Consider the following 6864-nt stretch of genomic DNA (forward strand, 5'->3'; position numbering starts at 1 on the left):
TAGGATGTACTTCAAGTAGTCTTTACTTTCCTCAAATAAAGATGTGTCATTTTCATAGCTCAGGATGCTGATATGTCTTCCAATTTATCAGGATTGGAATGAATCCAGTGGCACAAACCACATTCTTCCACATATAATACACTTTCCCTAATTATTTGCTCATTATTCAGGTAGAATAGGTATGAAAAAGGATGCAATCCTGTATTTGAAGTACAATTTTCTGATTTCAAACCATGCTGTATCTCCTTGCTCCATTTGAACTGCTTATTTGTTTACACACGGGTTACTCAGGAGTATAATTAAATGTTGTGGAATTCTGACTCTTTTCCATTATATCCATAATTTGTTGTGATCCACAAAGTCAAATGCCTTTGTAGGGTCAATAGCACATAAGTAAACATTTTTTCTGGTATTCTCAGTTTTCAGACCAGAACCATCTGACATCAGCAATGATGTTCCTCAATCTGTTCTAAATCCAATTTGAGGGAGCTCTGGTGGCCTAGTGGCAAGAAGCTGCAACTACAATCCCAGAGGTGCACGGTTCGAATCCACCAGATGCTCTGCTGGGGAAGGAGGGGCAATCTCCTCCTGTACCAGTCAGATCTGATTTAACGGTACACGCACACAAAAATAAATCCAATTTGAACTTATGGATCTTTCTTGTCAATGTACTTGTTCCAGTTATTTTTTGTAATCTTCAGCAAGATTTTACTTGCATATCATATTAATTATATAATAATATCCATACCCTGTTGGATCATCTTTTTTGTAATGGAAACAAATTTCTTGGCATATATTCGTAAGCACATCCAGGGAAGCATCTGGGTGAAACATGTTAATGGTATGCTATCAATTCTTCTTGTTATGTACCACTGAGTTGGAAGTGACCCATAGCTGACCCTTCAATGGGTTTTCAGAGGCAGTGAATCACACAGGAAGAGATTGCCCATCATTATCCCATGGAGCAACTGATGGATTCAAACAATGTACCTTTTGCATTTGCAGCACAATTCCTCACAGCCTTATATTTTGCCAATGCCTTCAGCGCAACTTTAACTTTCTCTCCTCTCCTTCTTTCCTCCTTTTCTCCTTTCCCATAGCTCTGATGTACTTCAGTCACTACTGTTTAATGCATTTAATCTTTTCTTGTAATAGCTTTTAAATTCTAGTAAGAGAAACTGGAAGTCATATTTTGGCTTTCATGAACTTGTTTGAACTTTTCTTCAGTCTTAATTTGAAATGGTATAGGAGAAGTTAAGAGTCTGTTCTATAGTCAACCTCTAGCTTTGTGTCTATTTGGGTTTTTGTTGTTCTATTACCACTGAGTAGGGAATCAATCCATAGCTCACCCTCCAGCAGGTTTTCAGTGGCAGTAAATTGCTTGAGGGGTGACAATCTATCTGTCTCTCTCTTACAGAACAGTTAAAAGGTTTGAATTGTATACCTTTGGGTTGGTAACTCATTACCTCTAAGCTGACAGAATTATCCCTATTTATGGTCTCTGTCCTTTTGCTTTGTAATTCTGAATTACTTGCAGTTCCCCATGACTATGCAGTTGAAAATATTGTTTCCTCTGCTGGATGAATTTTCACTTTCCATATTGAAATGAAAATTGAAAGTCATTCTGATCCTGCTATTGTATAGTTTTATTTACTGAACCCATGTAGATTTTCATAGCTTGCTATGCTTATTTGCAGCTACCATAATATTTGTTAGGGTTTTTTTTCTGGGGGGAGGTGGTTGTTGTTAGGGTAGTGTGGTTTATTTTTTTGGCTTCTCATTTTTCTTGCCTGTGATTTCCTAGGATCAAACAATTTTATATTCTTCTTTCAGGCTACATTTTCTTTTCATTAGCTTCTTAGGCTTATGATAGATCACAAATAACAATGTCTTGTTGTTAGTTGCTGATAGTTGCTTTTGAGTCAAGTACAACCCACAGAGACCCTACAAGCAACAGATATGAACCCTGTATTGTCTTGTACCATCCTTACGATTCCTGACATACCATTTGCTGTAGTCACTGGGTCAGATCATCTGGTTGAGAGTCTTTCTTCTTTTGCCCTTCCACTTTTCAAAGCATGATGTCTCTCTCTATGGAATAGCCTCTCCCACCAAACTGCCCAAAGTGTGTGCAACAAACCTTTATCACCTTTACCTCCAAGGAACACTCTGGCTACACCTTTTTTCCAGGCATATTAATAACAATACTAATAGTCCAAGAAACTCATCACTGCTGAGTCAGAACTAATCCATAGTTGGTTCTCCATTGGGCTTTTTAGTCTCTAAATCACAAGAGAAATGGCCCATCATTCTCCACTGGAACCATTGGTGGATTTGAACTTCCAGAGTTGTAGCCTATGGATTACTAGTTTAACTTCCTATGAACAATGCCATATGAGTTCCTTAATAATACTATTAACAGTTAATACTTACATTTTGACATTATGTAGATACACTCATAAGAGCTTTACAGGTATTATTTTGTTTCATTTTCTTGAGAAGCATGTTGTTGTTGTTGTTGTTAGATGCCATCAAGTTGATTACAACTTATAGTGACTCTATGAACAATGATCTGAACTCTACTATATCATTTGCCATCTCTGATATACTTGAGCTTGTTGTCAGAGTCATCATGTCACTCCATCTTGTTGAAGATCTTTCTCTCTTTCTCTGAACCTCCAGCCTTCCAAGCATGGTATCTTTTTCTAAGGACTGACCAGTCCTAACAAAATGCCGAAGTATGAGATTTTATCATCCTTATCTCTTAAGAGCACCTTGGCTGCACTTTCTTCAAGACATATTTGTTGTTTTCCTGGAAGTCCATGGGATATTCAGTACACTTCTTCAACACATTTCAAAGGGATGGGTTTTTCTCCTGTCATCCTTAGTCACTGTCCAACTTTCATATGCATAGCAAGTAATTGAAAAGGCAATGGCTTAAATTAGATGCACTATAGTCTTCAAATGGATATTGCTGTTCCTCAGCACCTCTGAAATATCCTTGACAGCAGCTTTCCCAATGTATTCTGATTTCTTGACTACACCAATGGTGTTGATTGAAGATCAAAAAAAGATTAAGTCATTAGCAACTTTATATTTTCTCCATCTATCATGATGTTGACTATTAGCCCACTGCATTTTGTTTTCTTGATGTTGACATGTAAGCCATATTAAAGGTTATAGTCCTTGATTTCTGTATCAAGAACCTCAAACCTTCCTCACTTTTACCAAGTAAGGTTGTGCCATCTACATAATGCAGGTTGCTAATGAGTCTCCTTCCAATCTTGATGTCATATTCTTCTTCATAAGAGCCAGCTTCTTGAATTACGTACTCAGTATACAGATTGAATGTGGTTGTTGTTGTTGTTATATGCTGTCAGGTGAAGTACAACTCATGGAGAACCCTATGATATCCTATATCATTCTCCCCATCTTTGACACAAACCCATTTCTATAGTCACTGTTGTTGTTGTTGTTGTTGTTATGTGCCATCAAGTCGTTTGCGACTCATAGCAACCCTATGCACAACAGCCCTAAACCCTGCTCTATCCTGCGCCAACCGCACCGCCTCTGACACACCCATCCCTATTACCCCAGTCACCGAATCAATCCATCTCATAGAGGGTCTTCCCCTCCTGCGCTGTCCCTCCACCCACCCAAGCATGATGTCCCTCTCCAAGGACCCGTCCCTCCTGGCAACGTGTCCAAAGTATGTCAGAGGAAGCCCCAGAATCCTTGCCTCCAAGGAGTAGCTTGGTTTAATCCTCTCTAAGATGAATCTGTTTGTTTTCCTGGCAGTCCATGGTACATTCAGTACTCTTCTCCAGCACCACAGCTCAAAAGCATCCAGTCTCTTTCTGTCCTCCCTAGTCATTGTCCAACTCTCTGATGCATAACAAGTGATTGCAAAGGCCATGGCCTGTATCAGGCGCACCTTAGTCTCCAGAGAGACACCGTTGTTCCTGAGTACTTTAGAGAGGTCCCTAACAGCAGACTTTCCCATCGCGATACGCTTTTTGATTTCCTGACTGCTGGTGCCAAGAGTGTTGACTGTGGAGCCGGGCAAACTGAAGCTGTGAACAATCCCAGTCTCTTCGCCATCCATCCTGACGCTGCCAATTGGTCCAGTGGTGAGAATCTTTGTCTTCTTGACATTGAGCCTCAGTCCATACTGAAGGTTGCAGTCCTTGACCCTTCACAGCAAGTGCATGAGGTCCTCCTCAGTTTCAGCAAGCAGGGTTGTGTGATCTGCATAACGCAGATTGTTAATAGATCTTCCACCAATCCTGATGCCACAATTCTCCTCATAGAGCCCAACTTCTCAGATAATCTGCTCTGCATACATGTTGAAAAGGTATGGAGACAGGATGCATCCCTGGCGTACACCCTTCCCAATTTTGAACCATGCAGTGTTACCCTGCTCTGTTCTGCCTACTGCCTCTTGGTCTAAGTATAGGTTTTCGTATTAGCACAATTAAATGTTCTGGGATTCGCATTCTTCTCAGAGTCAGCCACAGTTTGTTATGATCCACACAGTCAAATGCCTTTCTTGATGTGAAACCATGCAGTGTTCCCTTGTTCTGTTCAGACAACAGCTTCTTACTCTAGGTGTAAATTTCGCCACAGGAGCACAATTACAGGTTCTGGGATTCTTGTTCTTAATGTTATCTATAGGTGCTTATGATCTACACAGTCAAATGCCTTTGGATAGTCAATTAAACACAGATGGATATCCTCCTGGTATGTTCTGGTTTTAGCCAGGAACCATCTGATATCTGCAATAATATTTTTCTTTACATGGGGTCTTCTGAGTACAGCTTGAATTTCTGGAAGTTTTCTGCCAATTTACTGCTCTAGTCATTTTTATATAATCTTCACCACGTTTTAATTTGCAGGTAACATTAGTGACATTGTTCCATGTATTCCACATTGTGTTGGATTACCTTTTTAGACATTGAAAACAATTCTAGATCTCTTCAAATTTCTTGGTTAAGTAGCTGCCTTCCATATTTGATGGCATAGACTGGTGAACATATCAAGGGCTGCATCTGAGAATCATATGAGGTAGATATATTGTTGCCCTTATTATACAGCCAAGACAGAATTAAGAAGTTAAGGAATTTACTTTCTGGGAAGTGCTGGAGCTAGACTATAATAAGGATTTATTATTCCACATTCTAAAATATTGACACCTCTACAATACTACACCTAAATTGTCATGAGCTACTTAATATTACCCTTTTAGCCATTGTCTTTATGACTCTCACCAAATGCCTGGATAGGAATACAGAAACACAAAGTTCTTGTGGCTCACTAGGTCTGTCCATTTGCTATACAGAGGTAACTCATGGTTGCTGTGATGCTAAATACTGTAACACTGATGTGTCAAATGCTATAATGGTTTCCCATGGTGGACAGTGTTTGGTGGAGCTCCTCAATTAAAACAAACTTGGAAGCTGGAGTGGCATCCACTTTTGAAACAGCTTGCCTTCAGAAACTCTATGAACTTGGAGAAATGATGAAATTTATACAAGTGTTCAGGTCTTTGTTTCATAGGGTTGCTATGAGTCATCTACAACTCCACAGCACTTAACAACAACAACAGCTAGACTTTAAGTGTACCATCCTATAAGAAGAAACAGGATCTCACTATGATGAAGATGAGCTAGTAGTGGAGTGTGTACTTCATACCTGAGATCTCCGTTGATGAACTCTGTCAATTAAGGAAACTCAGATCTATAACATTGGACAGATGACAAGAGAAGGTAAGGAACAACAGCATAAAAATGATGACAGTAGAAGCAGAAGAACCATGAAACTAGCCAGGAAACTTTCCAGAAGCTAACCAGGAAACTAGTAGGCTTCCTAGCCTATAAAGTGAAAAACCTGTGTGTCTTGGTAGGAGAGTTGGGGTGATTTGGGAAACCTGACTGACAGAATTAAAAGAGATTTTAATACTTCTCAAGAGTGTAGAGGCCAAGTGAAAGGTGTAAAGGACAGAGAGAAATCAGCCTTTGGTCATGACTGAATGCATATGGTCATGATTACTGAACTGCAACTTGAGTATTTCCGGTCCTGAATTGAAACCTTTTAAATCTGTTTCAGATTACAATATAGATTACACTCAACATCAAGAAAACAAAAATTCACACCAATAGGTGACATCATGATAGACATAGAAGACTATCTCCATTTATCAGAGAACCAATAGTAATGAAAGAAGTTCAAGCTGCACTAAAGACATTAGCAAACATAAGACCTTAAGAATTGATGACATACCAATTGACATGTTTGAACAAATAGATTGGACATGCTTATGAGAGAGGGAGATCTTAATTGAAATTGTCAACTACTTCATCTTACTTGAATGCACAAACAATACCCTTCGTACCAGCAGTCAAGAATTCAGAAGTCATATTGCTCTGGGAAAATCTGTAGTCAGGAATCTCTCCAAATTACTGAGAAGCAATGATGTCAGTTGGATAACTAAGATGTGCCTGAGTCAGGCCATGGTTTTTCAATCCCTTGCTATGTATCTGAGAGCTGTATAATTAATAAAAATGACAAATAATTGATGCTGTTGAGCTGTGATGTTGGAAGAGAGTACTGAATACTACATGCTGTTGCTCTTGCTATTAGATGCCATCGAGTTAAGTATGAGCAACAGATCTGAACCTGTCCTATCTTATGCCAATCTCACAATCTCTGACACACTTGAGTCCATTGCTGTAGTTACTGTGTCAAACCACCTGGCTGAGGGTCTTCATCTTCTCTGCCATCCCTCCAACTTCTCAAATATGATGTCATTTTTCTCCAAGAAATAGCTTTTCCTAACAAAATGTCCAAAGTATGCAAGATTAATCT

The sequence above is a fragment of the Elephantulus edwardii genome, unplaced genomic scaffold (assembly GCF_000299155.1).
Source record: "Elephantulus edwardii isolate Elephantulus edwardi_28Jun2011 unplaced genomic scaffold, EleEdw1.0 scaffold00026, whole genome shotgun sequence".
Lineage (NCBI taxonomy): Eukaryota > Metazoa > Chordata > Mammalia > Macroscelidea > Macroscelididae > Elephantulus > Elephantulus edwardii.